Source organism: Palaemon carinicauda, chromosome 7, assembly GCF_036898095.1.
Source record: "Palaemon carinicauda isolate YSFRI2023 chromosome 7, ASM3689809v2, whole genome shotgun sequence".
In the NCBI taxonomy this organism is placed as follows: Eukaryota; Metazoa; Arthropoda; class Malacostraca; order Decapoda; family Palaemonidae; genus Palaemon; species Palaemon carinicauda.
In genome coordinates, this window is record NC_090731.1 from 93,265,368 (window position 1) to 93,284,088 (window position 18,721).

The 18,721-nt window shown below is 49.8% G+C and overlaps 1 pseudogene; it reads left to right on the forward strand.

Moving 5' to 3' along the window:
- The first annotated feature begins 18,047 nt into the window (after positions 1-18,047).
- LOC137644727 (5S ribosomal RNA) lies at positions 18,048-18,166 on the forward strand (annotated as a pseudogene).
- The last annotated feature ends 555 nt before the right edge of the window (positions 18,167-18,721 follow it).

Sequence of the window (18,721 nt, forward strand, 5' to 3'; positions counted from 1 at the left end):
GGAGAAGGCCAAGGAGGTACCCAAGCCCCTGATGTCGTGAGGCTTAGCATGCTTGGGGGGAGGCACTCCGGAAGTTTCATAAGCCCTCCTAATGACCTCTTTCAACCAAAAGGAGACTGTATTCCTTGACACTGATTTCTTGACCAGGCCCGTGGAGATGAAGAGGGAGGAGTGACCCGGGCGGTACCTGGCTGTCCTACTCAAGTACTTCCTGACTGCTCTTACCGGGCATAGGAGTAAGTCTTCTGGGTCCCCCGAGGAGGCTATCGCTGGAACAAAGAACTCCTTGAACCTTGAATCCACCCCCGAGGGGTTTTGCGTCTTTGCCACGAAGGACGGAGAGAATCTAAACGAGAGGTTTTTCCACCCTTTGGAGTGGGAGACCTTGCTGGAGAGTCCGTGTAGTTCAATCACACTCTTGGAGGATGCCAAGGCCAATAGGAAGACTGTCTTCAACGTGAGCTCCCTATCCAAGATATCCTTCAGGGGCTCGAACAGGGAGTCCAGGACCCCGGTGACATCCCAAGTGGGGACTCTGGAGGCTTGCGTGGGGCATGACTGCTCGAAATTACGGATCAGCATGGATAACTGATCTGAGGCACCTAAGTCCAGGCCTTTTAGCTTGAAGACCTGCCCCAGGGCAGCCCTAACTCCTTTGACTGCTGGTACCGAGACCTTCTCCATCCTCAGGAAGATTGGGTAGTCTGCTATCAGGGGTATGGAAGCCTCCAGTGGCTTCACTCCCTTATTGCTACACCATTTGCAAAAAGTAGCCCACTTGGCCTGATACACCGCGGCAGAGGATTTTCGCAAATAGCCCGCAATGTAGGAGGCCGCTGAACCCGAGAAACCATCCCTCTTCAGCAGGCACTCGATAGGCCATGCGTGAAGGGAGAACACTTGCCGGTTTTTGTGGTCTTCTCTTAGAGGAAGAGGCCACGGGGGATATGACGCTACAGCCTGAAGGTCTGCGAACCACTCCCTCTCAAGCCACCATGGAGTCACGAGGGTCCTCCTCGCGCCCCTGGACCGGAGAAGCCTGTTTAACACCCTCCTGAGGACACAGAAGGGTGGGAAGGCGTAGATGACCATGTTGTCCCAGGAGTGCTGAAACGCGTCTTCCATCTCGGACCTTGGGTCTGGTACCGGGGAGCAGTAGACCAGGAGTTTCGCGTTCAGTTTCATCGCGAACAGGTCTATCACAAGGGAACCCACCTCTCCAGGACTTCCCTGGCCTCCTGAGGGTTCAGGGACCATTCGGCAGTTGGGGCCTGGCCCTTCCTGCTAAGACCGTCCGCTATGAAGTTTCGTTTTCCCGGAATGAACAGAGCCATGAGGTCTATGTGTCTCCTCTCTGCCCATTCCAAGATATTTCCTGTTATGAGGCAGAGCTCCCAGGAGCGAAGGCCTCCCTGTTCTTGACATACGCCACCATTGTAGCGTTGTCGCACATCAGGGCTACCGTCCTGCCCTCTAGCTTCCCTTCGCAGATTGGCAGGGCCCTCTGGATGGCCAGGATCTCCAGGACATTGATGTGGAGAGCCCTCTCTGCCTGCAACCACTGGCCTTGTGATGTGTGAGAGGCCAGGTGGGCACCCCAACTCTCCCTGGAGGCATCCGTAAAGAGTAACGTCTCCAGGGGGGAATCCGTTAGTGGGGTACCCCGCCTGGAGTTCTCCGGCAGAGACAACCGCTGTACGGCCACCCTCCCACCGGGGGACAGTGGGGGAACCGGTCTGGCACCAGTGATCTTTTAGGTTCCACTGAAGGGGCCTCAGTTTGATCCTGCCCTGAGGGACCAGTTTCTCTAGGGAGGCCAGGTGACCCAGTAGCCTCTGCCAGTCCTTGGCCCTCATAGGGAAGCCCTGGAGGAATGGCCTGGAAATCTCCCCAAGGTTCCTGATGCGCTCCTCAGAGGGGATGGCCCTCGCCAAGGTTGTGTCCAGCTCCATCGCCAAGTATACCGTCCTTCTTACTGGTGTTAGATGGGTTTTCTCCATATTTACCACAATACCCAGCTCCCCGCAGAAGAATAACAGAACGTCCCGTTGCTGCTCCAAGAGTCCCTCTGACACTGAAAGCAGCAACCAAACGTCTAGGTAACTCAGGAGTCGGAAGTTGCATTTGTGCGCCCACTCCGACAATAGGGAGAACACTCTTGTGAAAACCTGAGGGGCCGTGGATAGGCCGAAGCATAGGGTGGTGAATTGGCAAGTTACCTGATCCCACTTCAGCCTTGATAGACTTGTTCAGGGTGGAGAGGTCTATCACGGCCCTCCAACCCCCCAGGGACTTCTGGACTAGGAATAGTCTGCCGTAGAAGCCCGGGGAGTTGTCCGACACCTGTTGGAGGGAGCCCTTGAGCAACATGGCAGAGATCTCAGCCTGGAGGACTTCCTTGTGGGAATAGTCCCGGCAGGCTGATAAGATTACATAAACGAAGATAGTTGCTGTTTCATGTCTAACAGCAAAGACCAATTAGGATCAATCTTAGGCAACACGTATGCAGCATTTTCAAACACGAACCCGCCTTCTTCGTCGATTCTATAGCGCTCCCCACTGACGGGAGACGAACACCCATCTGGTGGAAGCGGCGGCATCACGTCCGCGCTGCATGAATCGTAGCACACGAAGAATGATTCTAATTTTGTATTCAGCTTCGGGCATGAAGAGCATCCTCGCTTAATGTTAGAAAACACTTTTACCTCGCTTTACCTATAGCGAGGGTGAGCGTTCTGGGGATCGACAGAAAACGCTCGAGAGGACTTCTGTTCGGGTCTTACAAGACTGTAAACGCCACGCTACGCCTCTCGATTCCTTTCGTCGTTCGACTCAACTTCTCTCATGGGTCCGGGAGCTTGAAAGAGGTCTAAGGCTAGGATAACGACAGGTCCGAAAAGAAGCACCCTCTAATGAATTGAATAAAATCCATTGCACTAATTTAGCACTAAAAAATTTGCATTTTACTCTTTGGTAAAAAAGGGATTTTGACGAAGGAAAAATCTATTTCTGGGAAGAGGCCTGTGACGCCCGGTGAAAAGTCCTTCTTTGTACCTTTTCTAATATAAATCTTCCAAATATACTAGAGAAAGATAAAAGCATGGAATGCAGAGGTTACAACCCTCGCGCGAACACCTTGTAGGTGTCGTGTATTTAACAAAGGCGTGCGAAAACCACTATTCACAGGCTGTCTTCCATTTAGATAATCCCTTCATCAATGCGGAGGGCCGTGACAGGCCCTAGAGAACTCAGTTGGACTACCCCACCGACACCTACCACGCGTACTCTCTAGGACATCCTTCTGTTTTGGACTTGCCCGCAAAGTTGATAATTTTTTTGCCCAGTGTTTTTCGAAGTGTTTGTCGTTAATTCAACATGACTGACGTTGCTACTTCACCTTTACCAATGTTAAGTACCATAGTTTGTTTTGACAGTTTATTGCAGTACCGGGCATTTGTTCTGTTTCCAGTATTATGGATTTTAGTTTTGGAAGCGATTGGCCTGCCTCGGTATCGGCAGCCATTTTGGGTTGTGTTCGCTTCGGTAAATTTTCAAGTTATTGCCCATCTGGTACTCTGTCATCTAGGTTATATCACTTACGTTTTATGACCAATTTTATTATCATTATTTATTATTAGTTTTTACTATAGTATTTATTTGCTAGCAAGTCCAATTTGGACCTACGAAGAATAGCGATTTAGTCTTTGTTATAGTTTTGTTCTCGCCTCAGGAAGGTGCATACACGCTCTCAAACAAAATGACCCCCGAGAGAGAGACTTACTATTCTGTCAATGGTTTGAATGGGATTGCAAAAGTCACTGAATCCCATATAAACACAACAAAATATTAAATATAAAACATTACCTTGATAGATATAAGAAAAGAATATCTCTATAAATCAAAACAAACCCTCATATTAAGGGGTTCCAATAAAAGGCGAATTATCACCCGTAACTATTGGAACATCTACAATTATTATACGAACATTTTTAGTATTCTAAAAACCAACAAGTAGACAACGATACACAGAATCGTGATCTACATCGATTGTCAAGAATACTATATCGTATATACATTAATTGAACCGTAACTTCCTTTAATCTTTGTCTAAAGAAAAATACTGAAAGGACCAATTAATTGCAGAATAATATGTTCCTTTTATCTAGTACAACTTAAAAACTTGAGTTATTAAGAAGAATGTACTATTCATAAAAATCGAGACAGAGAAATCGTAATATCGTAACGATACTGAAAACTGCGTAACATAATTGAACTGAACGCTAGTTACTCTTTGAAAACAGATCGAAGATTATCCAAAGAAAACCTATTAAAAGGACAAAAATTTTCTTAAAATAACAAAATCCTTTAACTTAATTTATAACTTAATACTTCATAAGAAAGTATTCACTTATCATTCTTTGTAAAAAGGCAAGTCAGACTTTTAGCTTACGTCATACAAGGCTGTGACGTCATCAATGGAAGAGATATTTACATCCCGCCATTATGCTTTCGTTAGGTCTAAAATAGGTTGAAAAATTTCTAATCCTACCTTCTAAGTTATAAACACGTGATCACAGATCAAACAAACAAATAAGCGAATGCCAAAACCCAAAAATTAGGCTTACATCACCAAAATACTTCCAAAATCCACGTTAATCCCGAGTGAATTCCAATACATCTTGCTCACAAGAGCGCAGGGAAGGTCTGAATTGGTTGGAATAGTTTGGCCTGTCTACCGCCAGGCCGCTAGTGTACACCTGGCATATCTGCGATTGCCACAAGATTTTGAATTTCTGCGGAGCGTCCAAGGGACTTTAGCCATTCTTATATAACCAGCGGGTAAGTTTTATGTTTAAAAAGAAAGGATACGGGAAAACACAAGGGAACACAGGGAACACCAGGAGACCACGTGGGAACTACGAGGTCAGTGTCACAGCCAGAGCGAGGTCGGGACGCTGTTCACGGACCGACGACCAAAACAAAAACGGGGGACCTGAGGTCAAGATGGCGGCCGAGTCCTGGCCAGGCATTGTAGGGGTGGGAAGCGAATTATTTTGGTCAGAGCGGAGTGGTTTATACCAATCCTCCTATGAAAGTAGTTCGAGCTAAGTATCTCTTGTCGGAACAATCTTATTTTTAATGTAGAATTTTGAATAATTTTATTGGAGATGTAATACTGTATTATATCATTTATGGATTTTAGATCGTAGCACAATGCCATCATAGATGTATTTTAAAGGCCATACTATAAAAGAACCTTTTAATGTAAATACAGTGGAACCTCTACATACGATTGTTCCAGCATCCGAAGTAAAATTCGATTGAATTTTCGTCTCTACACCCGAAGTCATGCTCCAACATCCGACGTAGACCATACGCGTAGAATTTACTCGAAGAATCGGTCGTAATTTCTTGTTTATGCCAGTAGACGGCAGCACGTCGGAGGGACGCCACTGAACGTCGTGTCGGTCAGTTCTCTGTTCTCGTGCGCATCGTGTGGTTGTCCTCTGTTTGGTCTGTTATTAACAGTGCTTATTATCTTCCCTTTCTCACGTTTCATTTTTTTATTTTACGTATAATCATGAGTCCTAAGAAGCTTAGTTTCGCTACAGGTATTAGTAGTGGTGAGAAAAGGAAGAAGGTAATGCTTTCATTAGAATTGAAGCAAAAAATTATAGAAAAACATGAGCGCGGTGTGCGTCTGAGTGATCTGGCTAAACAATATGGCCGGAGTATGTCTACAATCTCGACAATCATCAAGCAGAATGCAGCCATTAAAGCAGTCAAACCATCGAAGGGGATCACCATTATTTCAAAACAAAGGACAAAGAGATTGTTGGCGATACTATCACTGAAACGATCATTTGTGAGAAGGCCGGGGGGGGGGGGGGGGGTTTCAACCAACCCTGCAAAGGAGGAATTCAAGGCGTCTCACGGCTGGTTCGAGAAATTTAAGACGGACCAGGATTCATTCAATTGATCAGCACGGAGAGGCTTCAAATTCGGACACCAATGCTGCTAACGATTTTGTTAAGAAGTTCAAAAAGATCGTGGAGGGTGAAGGCTACGTAGAGCAGCAAGTTTTCAATGGTGATGAAACCGGTCTCTTGGAAAAAGATGCCAACCAACCCTACAAAGGAGGAATTCAAGGCGTCTCACGGCTGGTTCGAGAAATTTAATACGGACCGGGATTCATTCAATTGTTCGGCACGGAGAGGCTTCAAATTCGGACACCAATGGTGCTAACAATTTTGTTAAGAAGTTCAAAAAGATCGTGGAGGGTGAAGGCTACGTAGAGCAGCAAGTTTTCAATGGTGATGAAACCGGTCTCTTGGAAAAAGATGCCTAGTTGAACATACTCACCGCCGAAGAGAAGAATATGCCTGAACATAAGCATAAGCCTATGGGACAGCAAAATATAGCCGTTATTGGTTTATCATTCCGAAAATCCTAGGGCATTTAAGGCACATACAGTCAATAAGGACATACTGCAGGTTTTCTGACGTGCTTATTCTAATGCTTGGGTTACTAGGCATTTCTTTGTTGAATGGGTAAACCAAGTTTTCAGCACTGCTGTCAAAAAGTACTTTCAGGGGAGGAATTTGCCTTTAAAGTGCTTTCTTTGCTTGGATAATGCTCCCGCTCACCCCCCAGGACTCGAAGATGATATCATCGACCAGTTCAATTTCATCAGAGTGCTGTATCTTCCACCGAACACCAGCCCTATCCTCCAGCCCATGGACCAGCAAGTCATCTCTAATTTTAAGCAGCTCTACACCAAGCACTTATTTAAGCAGTGCTTTAATGTCACGCAAAGCACCAACTTAACTTTGCGTGAATTTTGGAGGAGCCATTTCAATATCATGCACTGCTTGAAGATCATAGATCAGGCTTGGGAGGGAATAACTCGATGGACACTCAATTCAGCTTGGAAGAAGCTTTGGCCTGATGCTGTTTCTCCCAGAGATTGTGAAGGTTTTGGCCTCGAGCCTGAACCTGTGCTTGCCATAGAGGAGGATATAGAAGAGATTATATCCCTTGGCAAGTCCATGGGTCTGGAGGACGCTGAAGATGACATCAACGAACTCGTCGAGGAGCATCATGAAGAGCTCACCACCGAAGAACTCAAGGAGCTGCATGCCATGCAGAATGATGAGTTCCAAGCGCAGTTGAGTGAGTCGGAGGACATTGAGGAGGTAGAGCACACCTCAAGTTCAGAAAAATGAGTGAATGTCAGAGGGTATGCAAAGTTTTTCTTTGTATTTTTAAAAAGACTACAGTATATTAATAAATCCTGATTACTATGAATTTTCTGTTCCTTTTTGTATATTAGTGAACAAAAATGACAAATTCGTAGATAATTTGTACTTTTCCTAACGATACAAACCATAGCAATTAATTTAGGGGTATTTCTTTCTGCAAAGCTAAAATGACGACCCATTAAAATTTAGCGAGGGTTAACTATCCATACTGCTAGTTAGCGGGGGTAGGGGGCTAGCTTGCTACCACTCCCACTCACTCTCTAGTAATTTAGCTCACTTGGCTTGGAGGCCGAACTTCAAGGGGGATAGAGCTGGCGGGCAAGTTTGTATAAATAGCTAAGGTTTGTATCGTTAGGAAAAATACAAATTATCTACGAATTTGTCATTTGTTCCATAACTGGAATACAAACCTAGGCTATTTATTTATGAGTGACTCACCCATTAGGTTAGGAAGGGTGGATGTCCCTGCCAATCTGGCTTTGGTTTTACCCGGGGCCTCCTTATACGAGTATGTTAGTATTCAAAATAAGGAGTTCCTGCGCCTCGTAAAAAACTTGCTACGCAAGGTCCGCGGCCTACACAAGCTGTATTGAGATATTTAGAAATGTGACTAAATAAAGTTATTCCGAGTCTTTTTATAGGAAAAACTGTTGTAACCAAGACTTTCCCAATACCACCTCGCCAGGGTATGGGGACGCGACAGTAGTAGCTTAATACTTGATACACAAGGGAGCATGGTTTACCTGCAGTGGTTCGAGATCAGCTTATGCAGAGAACCCAAGATGCTGGTTTCCCCAAGAGAGGGGAGGATGAAGAAAAGAGTAAGAGCCAGTCAAACCTCTTCATTCACGCAGACTAAAACCGGATAACAGTGCCCTCAACCTTCTGCTACTTGTCCAATAAGGAGCTTGAGGTATACAACCAGCTGTTGTGCAGCCACCACAGGAACGATAGAGATCGTATCGAGTTCCTGTGGGTCACGTCTTGCAGGAAAAAGGTTCTGAAAGTCACCTGGAGCATTCACCCTTGCTTGTAGAACCTGCGTCACAGAGTAATTGCTTTGAAAGGCCAGGAGCATAGCTATGCCCCTGACATCGTGGTAGACTTGTTGGATAAGGATCTGGATTCAGAGCGTAATTGATGACTCTGTGAATCCAGAGATGATGATGTTTCGGTGTTCCTCCTCTTGTCTCTCCCAGTGCTGATGACAAGAGAAGGGACCCGGGTGGGCTGTTGCTGTTCTCTTGAGGTAGAGGCTCAAACCTTACCCCGCGTACAGTAACAGATGATCTGAATCATCAGTTACTGAGTGGAGACTTGTTATCTAGAACCGTCACCTCTGGAGAGACTATCTGACAACACACTCGGGGACAAAACTGAACGTTGCCTTTCACCCTTCTCATGAATGGGAGATGTCGAAAGAGAGACCATGAAGTTCCTCGACTCACTTGGCTGCTGTCAAAGTTTGTAGGAACACTGCCTTCTAAACCAGGTGAAAATTTGTTGCTTGGTGAAGTGGAACGTAAGGAGGTCTCCTTAGAGACCGGAGAACTCGAACCATGTTCCGAGAGGAAGGTCTCAATTCCTACTGGGAAAAGGCAAGTTGTAAGTCCGCATGAGTTATGAAAGATCTAGCGATGAGGGGATGTCCCTTCCTTTCAGTTTGAAGGCGAGGCTCAAGGTTGAGTGATCGTCTTTACCTGCTGAAACTGAAAAGGAGGTTTTTTCCTCCAGCATATACTCGAGGATTCCGCTATTGCTGCAATAGAGGTATCGAGTGGAGAGATACGCTTTCCCATGGCACCAACCACAGAAGACGTTATACTTTGCCTGGTAGACTGATGCTGAGGAATTCCTCACAAATCTAGACAACCTCTTCGCAATTTATTGCGAAAAGCCTCTGTGAGAGAGGAGGTACTGGATAGTCTCCAGGCGTTCAATCATGGCAAAGCTATAGCTTGTGGTAGATTTCAAAGTGTGGTTGTCTGAGACAAGGAGAGGGTTCTCTTGGAGGCTCTATCAGGAGCTGCAGAAGATTTGGAAACCGTTCTGCGTAATGCCATAGCGGAGCTATGAGAGCCAGAGACGCTGACCGATGTTCTAGCCTTGTTGAGTACCCTTCTCTTCAGACAAAAACAGGGACGAGACGTAAACGTCGATATTGTGCCCACCGTTGTTGGCATGCTTCTTTCCAGAGAGCCTTGGGGTCTAGGACTGGTGAGCAGCGGAAGCCTGAGATTCAGGGGCATTGCGAACAGATTCATAGTTGGAGAACCACATAAAGTAGGTATACCTTATCTGAGATGTTGAGCACAGATTGTCGGCGAGCACATTCCTCTAGTCTGGAATGATAGTGGTACGGAGCGGACTTTGGCCCATCTTAGTATTTATTCTATTAGATGGGAAGAAGCTGCGAGCCAGTTCCTTCTTGCTCCTTGATGTGAGCCCCTATGTGGTGTTGTCGCTCATCACACCACTGAGTGGCCCGTTACGAACTGATGAGGCTGTTGAAGAAACGGAAAGTTGGCCTTCAAGTGAAGGTACTTTCGCGCACTGTCCAGAGGCCTGAGGTCGTGTGGTGCAGCACTATGGTCCCTCCTCCCTTCTTTTGATGTGTCCAAGCACAGCATCAAGTCCGAGGGGTGGGGAAGGATAAGGTTTTACCACTCCGTAGGTTCTCGACTGACTCCCATCCCTTGAGGTTCATCCAAACTTCTGCAGAATGCCAAGGGAATCAAAGGCCTGATTCCAATCGGACTCAAGCCGCCACTGGAGAGAACGAATACTGAGGCGGCCGTTGGAGGCTAAACAGGTCAGAGATGATAGGAGTCCGAGGAAAAAAATAGTCACTCTGGAGTGGGAATTCTTCTCGTTTTGAGAAAGGGTCTTGTGATTTTTCTACGCCTGTCTTTGATGAGGCTTTATGGAGATTGGTGTCTAGAATCATTCCCAGATATACCAGTCTTCTGAGAGGGAAGAAGGGAAGACTTCCAAAGGTTTACCATGATCACCCGATCTTGGTAAAAAGACTTCAGAAGTTCCGGTGCTAACGTAAAGTTGCCACTTAGTCTGCTAAGGTCAGTCAGTCGTCCAGAAACGGAGGAGACGGAAGCCGATCCCTTGAGTCCAGGATGTGTTTTGTGGAAAGACCGAAGCACAGTGCCCTGAATTGGTGTTTCATGTTTGTCTAGACTGAATCTTCAATCCTTCCTAGAAGATGGATGGTTTGGGTCTGGAAGTATGCGTCCTTTAGGTCAAGCGTACATATGAAGACCTGTGGTCTTAGCCCTTGTCCAAACTCCTCCAACATGGTGTGGACATCGACCCAAAGTGACAGTTCCTTGCGGATCCTTTTGCATGGAAGATTGCTGACGCTGGGGTCTTGACTTGTGGCGGAAAGGATGGGAAGCGATACCGGTGTAAGGATTCTTCCCTGGAAGAGAACTCCTTTAATTGATAGAAGTAAGGCAACGCTTAACCCTATCATGCGCCCTGACGGGATTGATGCCGTTTTTTAGAACGGCATCGGTTTGGTGAAGGTTAATAAACAGTTAAGGGCTGGGTATCGTTGTTACTTTGCAGTTGGAGAGTGCTCGCGAGTAGTCACCTGTCGACAAAAGCCGCTGATGGGGGCTGTCGATCGTTTGCCGATCGCTTTAGTAGATTGGTGTGATGGCGAACGGCGAGAAGTGTGTTGTATACCTTCCGATCTAGGGAACCACGGGCAGAGGTTGACTAGTAACTCTGACTGACGAACTGCTGGTGAACAGCAAATTGCTGATGATTAGGTGAATAGGCGATCTGTAAGCCAAAGATGGTAACTGACAGGCAGATGAAGGCTGTCTGGTCAGTCAGACAAGGAGGGTTGGCGATTAATGAGTTGGTGATCGGCTTGAAGAGTCATGAGACAGCAGAATAGTTTAATGATCATCAGTTGGTGATTGGTGAGCCATTGATGATCAGCGCTCGATCGCAGACTGGTGATCGGTGAGCTAAAGATCAGCAAGCTGACAATTGGCTGGTCACAGATCAGCGAGCTGAGGTCGATGATCGAAGAAAGAAGAGCTGGCATTTGGCGATCTAGTGATCAGCAAGCTGATGACTGGTCATTGACTAGCAATCGGCGATCGGCACGCTAGCAATCGGAGATCGCTAGCAATTGGCGAGACTGGAGGTCAATGATCAGAGAGATGAGCTAGCAACTGGCGATCTGGCGATCGGCGAGCTAGCGATCAGCAAAGGGTGATCTAGCGATCAGTCGGTTTGATGAATTCTCATTGGTGGAAGATGAGCTAGAAATCGGCAATTGGCATCCTAGTGAACGGCGGTCGATGAGCTAGTGATAGGCGTTCTGGTAATTAGAGATTTGCAAGCTAATAATAGGCTGTTTGCAATATTCAGATCGTGTTTGCTGACAGTGGTACTGTCAGGAAAAGCTCCTGAAGAGAAAAGGACCAAGGATTCCCTGTGAGGAGTCTCGACCGATGGTAGATGCGGTTGATTTGCGTTGGAAGATGGAATCTTCGGGATCTTAAACCCTTCTGTGATTGATTGATTGATTTGAAGTTCTCTGACATCCTTACATCGAGGGTCATTGACGCCGATATCGTTTATTATAAATAAAGATTACTGTAAGAGAATATTCAAATAAAACCAGAGAACTAAATATTGAACCCTTCTGTGATGCCTCTTCCCTCTTTTCCCGGTGGGCAAGGTGTAATGTGTTTGCGGGGAGGGGAATGGGGCAATGGTGACTTGTCAAAAAGTTTTCATTCTTTTTGCCTCGCGCGAGTGCACAGGAGAGTACTGGAGCGTTGGCGTAAAGGATGATGCTAGTGCTTAGGTTCGGCTGAAGCGCTGTTTTTGGTGAATGCGCAGGAGAACGTTGGCGCGCAGGCGAGTGCTGCCTCTTTGGTAAGAGCTGGTGCATTGTCGAGCGCTAGATCTGAGAGCGCACGCGAACAGTAAGGCTTAGTGCAATCTCCCTAGAATGCGAAGAAGCACGCACGTGGTCGCAAGGGCACGCTGGCGGGAGGGAGCGCAATCACAGGTGAGATCTCACATGTAGGACAGCGCTAGTACGCGGGCGGGCAAGAGAACGCTGGCACGCGTGCGGGCGAGACAATGATGGCTTAGAGAACGCTGGCACACGTGCGGGCGAGACAATGATGGCGTAGAGAATGATGGCACATGCAAAGGGCGAGAGAATGATGGCACATGCAAAGGGCGAGAGAATGATGGCATGCGCGTGCCACAGACTGCTGGCGCGTGCGCAGGAGAGAGCTGGGGCGTAGGACAGCGATGGCGTGTAAGGACAGAGCTGGCACGCAGGAAAACGCTGGCACGCAGGAAATCGATGGCGCACAGGAGATCATTGGCGAGTAGGAGACCAAAGTTGCGCGGGCGCGCGCTGAGGTTTTCGGTAAACTCTGATGTGCCAACGATGGTAGGTTGGCTGGACGCCATTGAGGACGAGCAGGTGAAGGCTGTTAGTCAAAAAGCGCGTCGAAGCGTTGTAGAGCACTAACGAGCTGGAGAGTGTGGCCGCTCTGTAAAGCATGACTGAGCAGGCTGGCCCTGACGAGATGTTGGTGAGCGTCACTGGCGCGCAGCTGCATGCTTAGGTAGGGCCTCAGGAGGCTGTACCAGACGGCAGGTCGGCAGGTAGGCAGGTAGGCAAATCAGCAACTGGAATATGCCCTTTGGAAGGGCGAACATCCACCGATGGAGATCGCAAACGATCCACAGAAGAGTCCAGGACGGAAGACCGATGACTAGCTGCAGCGTCGTCAGGAGAAAGTCCAGGAACAGATGATGCCCATGAAGGCCAGTGGATCAGCAAACTGACCTTCAGCAGTAACAATCCTCCGAAGAGGAGTCTCTATGAGTGGCGCCTCTTGCGAACAAGAGAGGTGATCACTTCGCAGGAGAGACTTGCCTAAGAATATGCTCCGCCCCCAAAATGAAGAGTGACTCGGCAAGGGAAGAGCGTAGTCTAAGGGAAGACAGCAACAGCAGTCGGAGTCGATGAAGTGATGATGAAGATGCAGGGAAGTTCTCTAACCCCCCCCCCAAAAAGAGAGAGAGAGAGAGAGAGAGAGAGAGAGAGAGAGAGAGAGAGAGAAATTTAAGGTTGTTCCGTAACCGAAATACAAGCCACGCTATTTACAATGGGTTTACCTTTTAGCGCAGCTGAAATGGCGAGCCATTAGAATTTAACGAGGGTGTATTACCCCCGCGCTAGTTAGCGGGGGGGGGTAGGGGAGTGGTAGCTAGCTACCCCTCCCCCCCCTCACACACAGATGAATGCTCACTTTCACTTTTGGCTCGGACTGTGACAGACGTCTCTGTTTTGGTCCTCTCTTGGCAGCCATTGTTTGTTTTGTCTTTACTTAATCGCTTACTTTTCGTTTACTCAATATATATGTAAACATGTTTTCATGTTTGTATATATATTTGAGTATAGAAATCAGTAAGTTTCCTTTTCAGAGTTGTGTGTGTAGTGTACAATATCTACGTGGAGTCCTCGGCAGTTAGGCCACCACGGCGTAATTTTATGGGTGGCGATCGAGTTTGACTTATGTCTTTCTCTCTCTCTCTCTCTTGAGGTCGTTCACCCTTTTACTACGTGTTACTTCGCCCTTGTAGCTTCCTTTCCGTGTGGGGGGGTTGCTACGCCGTACGTTTGTCTCAATTAGTTTATGAATCTAATTATAGTTGTTTTTTTTTGTTTTTTTCAGCTTGTAGAACGATTCCTTTCGGGGTTTTCGTTCTTTCTTTAGTGTTCATTCATTTTTAAATTACATAATTACATAGTTACATAATTATAATTGTTATAATTCTGTTTTGGTTACAGCTCTCCTTCCGTAAGTGTAAGTGGTTGTGAGGGCACGTGCCTGTTGTGTAATTCTTGTTTCCTTTCCCTCGGGATTCCTCTTCGGAGCCTTCCCGGGGGAATGAATGTGTACTAATGTTTTTTGTTTTATTTTTTTACAGTTACCGATCTAGTTCGTTTCTGTAATATGGCAACGGTGTGAGCTGTCTTGTTGAGGCCTGGGGATTCGGCTGTTGCTGCCTCCCCCCTTGTATTTTCGTCAGTGGCGTGTCTCCTTCTACTGGAAGTACTCCCGTGACGACGGACAGCTCTCCAGTTCATTTTAGAACTCTCAGGAGGCTTGCCTCCTTGGGCGGGTAACTTTCCTTCCGAGGGAAGTTTTTCCTGTCCAGGCTTGAGTTTTTCCCCTTTTGGGGGGTTCTTCTCTTGCCTTTTTTTCGTGCGACTATGCTCTTGGTGCTGAGCGATCACACCTGCAGTTTCGCTCAAGGGGCTGGGCAACTGCAGGAGCTCCTCTTCGGAGGATTGCTCCTTTTAGGTCACTGGCTGACCAGTCTCTTCTACGAAGTGTTTCTCTTTCGTTCGCGAGAGAGTACACTCATAGAGACTCCTCTTCGGAGGATTCTTCTGTTGCTGTTGCTGTTGGCCTCCCTCGCCGTAAGGCCCACCGTCCGCCTCGTCGTAAGGGCCTCTCATCTCCCTATAAGGGTGCTAAGAGGCGCCTTTTTGAATCTCCGTTTGCAGCCTACAACTCCTTTTTCTTGATCTTCCGCCTTGGTGCAGATGGACAGCAGTCTGACCTCGTCTTCCGACGGGCAACGGTCTTCCCGACGGACAACGGTCTTCCGACGGACATCAGTCTCCCGGCGGACAGACAACGGTCTTCCGACGGACATCAGTCTCCCGGCGGACAACGATCCCTTCAGGGCAAAAGGTTGCCTCCCACGGGGGTTCTTCCCTTGCGTGTCAGGGTTCCTCTGCGCGCCCTTCTGCTGTGTTCTCTCCTGCGCCTGCTCAGTGTTAGCGCTCATCAGCGCTCTCCTGTTCGTTAGCGCTCTCATGATGATCATCCCTGCTGTTCCTGTTGGTTTCTGTTACGTGCCCACGTTCGCCCTCGCGATCTAGACCTTCGGTTCAGGTCGGGGTCAAGGACTCTTCTTCTATGCGCAGGCTTCCACGCGTTGCCTTCTGCTCGTCAGCGATCATCAGCTCGCCAGCGATCACCTGTCTCTCGGCGATCTCCGGATCGCCCGCGTGTGTTACAGCCGGCACGCCAACGTTCTCCAACACTTCTGAAGGAACATGGTTCGCCAGCTACTAGCTCACCTGCGCATGCTGCTCGCCATCGCGCGACCGCCCACCTGCGGATGCTGCTCGCCATCGCGCGGCCGCCCACCTGCGGATGCTGCTCGCCATCGCGCGGCCGCCCACCTGCGGATGCTGCTCGCCATCGCGCGGCCGCCCACCTGCGGATGCTGCTCGCCATCGCGCGGCCGCCCACCTGCGCATGCTGCTCGCCATCGCGCGGCCGCCCACCTGCGCATGCTGCTCGCCATCGCGCGGCCGCCCACCTGCGCATGCTGCTCGCCATCGCGCGGCCGCCCACCTGCGCATGCTGCTCGCCATCGCGCGGCCGCCCACCTGCGCATGCTGCTCGCCATCGCGCGGCCGCCCACCTGCGCATGCTGCTCGCCATCGCGCGGCCGCCCACCTGCGCATGCTGCTCGCCATCGCGCGGCCGCCCACCTGCGCATGCTGCTCGCCATCGCGCGGCCGCCCACCTGCGCATGCTGCTCGCCATCGCGCGGCCGCCCACCTGCGGATGCTGCTCGCCATCGCGCGGCCGCCCACCTGCGGATGCTGCTCGCCATCGCGCGGTTCGCCGCGCGCCCGCGCGACCGTTCGCCTGCGCGCCCGCGCGACCGCTCGCCTGCGCGCCCGCGCGATCATTCGCCTGCGCGCCCGCGCGATCATTCGCCTGCGCGCCCACACGCCCACGTGCCTGCACGTCTACGCTCATGCGCGTCCGCGCCCATGCGCGTCCGCGCCCATGCTCTCCAATGTTCGCCCGCGCGTGAACCAACAGTTTTCCATCGCGCGGACGGACGGTGTTCCGTCGCGCTAACCGACGGTGTTCCGTCGCGGGAACCGACGGTGTTCCGTCGCTCGAACCTACAGTGTTTCTTCGCACAAACGTCGGCTTATTTCTTGCAGTATCCATTGCTCGTCTATGGGTTATCGCTCGCCGACCACCAGCTCTCGCCCTTCCTACCACGCTCGCCCTCCTTCTGCGCTACTTCGCTCACCTTCGTTTGCTTTCCTGCGTTACCGCGCATGGGCGCTTCCACGTTCGCCCACGCGCAAATCTTTGAACTACCATCGCGCGAGCTCCAGGGCGATTGCGACCACGATTCCCATTGGGGTTTTCGCAGCATGACCAGCCTGGCGAGTTCTTCTGGAGCGTAATTCTAGAACACGGCCTCACCCCGTAAACGCAGAGCATGGCACTTGCAAGAATAGGAGTAACTTCAGGGAGATCTGAGCAACACTCCTCTTTCCAGAACCTGGGTTAGCCCTTCCCCGTCATTCCCTGGAAGGATTTTTGGCGGGGGGGGGGGGGGGGGGGGGGGGGGCGGCTTTCCGTTCGAGATTTCTCCATCGGACAAGGGGTGACTGCTTACCCCTTCCTCTGGGGGCTTACCAGGTCCTTTCCCTCCTCGGTTACGGCCCGAGGTTTGGTTCAAGGAAGCTACAGGAAGATCATGGGTATTTTCCTCCTCTCGAGCTCAGGCACCTTGGCCTTTCGTCGTTAAGTATCTAACTTGCGGACAAGCTCGATGTTGTACCATCTGGACGCGCTGACTGAGGGCTTCCTTCGGGTGTCTCATCTGTGGAGGTCGACGACCTCAGACACCCTTCCATCCTTGAGAAGAGTTTGTTTGTGCCCAAGGACAGAGACTTAGACAACGGCTGTGCGGAGGAAATCGACTTCAGTTTTCACTCCTCCAAGGCGCTTTCTTCCAGACTCTGCAGGGCTCCAGCGCCCTTTTCTTTCAACCACGTCGGCCTAAGTTATCGGCTACAACAACTGGGACAAGGTGTTCAATTGCAGTTTCCTCCTGTCAGGAACAGATGGCACGGGAGGCTCCCCCGGGGGGGCATAGTCCTAAAAGGAGCGGCAGAGTTCACGAACTCTAGGATTGCAGGTTTTTCGCTGGGAGGATGCTTAAGGTTACTCATCCGAATGACAGCTTCCCGATGCCCATTCCCGCACAATCTCTGTGATCAGCCAAGGATATCGCTCCTGCCGTCTCTGTCAGCGAATTCAGTGTCTCTGAACCTCTATGCCATAGCGTCAGCAAGAGTTTCCCGGTTGGGCAGAATGATCCATACCTTAGGCGAAGGTCTTCCATAGGATCATCGACGGCTTCACCCCCGGCCTCTTCAGTCGATCCTTTCTTGTAAGGAAGGATCTGAGAGGGGAGTTCCGTAGTCGACCTCTCAGCCCTGATCAAGTTTGTCGAACAAACTTCGGCCAGCGTAGAACAGCAGATTCGATCAGACTGGTAACGAGGCGACAGGACTCCTTAAACCCTGGATCGGAAGGACGGGTACTTTCAGTTTCCATTCCATCCATCTTCCAGGGAGCTCGTCGAATTCCACCTAGACTGCAAGTATTCCTGCTTATGATGCAGTGTGGTTATCCCGCCGTGGCATAGCAGGTTTTTTTCCCCAGAGAACTCTCCCTGCCTTCCTCATGGCCGCTCAGGTGCAGGCTTCCGCCTCCTCTGCTTTTGGAGGGCTGGTCAACTCCGGTAGGCTCGGGTTCGACCTTCTTCAGCGCCGGGACAAGCTTCCGGATGCTTACCATGAGTGTGGGTTCATGGTATTTTGCTTGGAGCCTTCTCTTCTTCTGCCTCAACATCTGGAGTATCTGGCCATGATATTGAGTCAACGGCCTTACCACGTTGGAAACCCCGCTTCTCGTCTGTCCAGCGAGGTTAAGCAACGTCGGTTCTGGTCGGTACTTGGATGGGTGACCACCTGGGGACGCCAGATTCTGTTACCACATCCTCCGAGCCTTCCTTTCAGTTGACTGTGGCAAGACTGAGGAGAGTCGCATTACCTGTTCTCAGTCAAGCAGAGCTTTCAGCCCTACCTTGGAACGTTTCCTAGATCTCCTTTCCTCATTGACCCGTCTATACTCCGAACGGTCGCCTCAGGATAAGTTCCATGTGGGGCGGTCCAAGTTCCGGTGGCTTCAGGCAACGTTTAACCGGACTTCCTGGCCCCTATGGGACCAGCGGAACTATTAGACCTCCAATGGGTGTTGACCTATGGAGCCTCTTGATGGTAGTGGATATTCTCGTCCTTTCCCCACATTCTTGATGCTGTTCTCGGACTCGTCAAAGGAAAGGGGGGGGGGGGGGCATGTTCCGGTCCAGGCCTATGGTCAAGACCTGAAGGATACCTCTCCATCATTCAGGCAGGCTTAGCGGCCTTAGTCTGGCCCCTCTACAGATCCTACAGCTCCTGCCGAGTCGCCCCGTGCGCGTCGACTTCATGATTCTGGCGTATTCTAACCAGCAGGGGACGCATTTTCACACCTTCACATCTTGCAGTA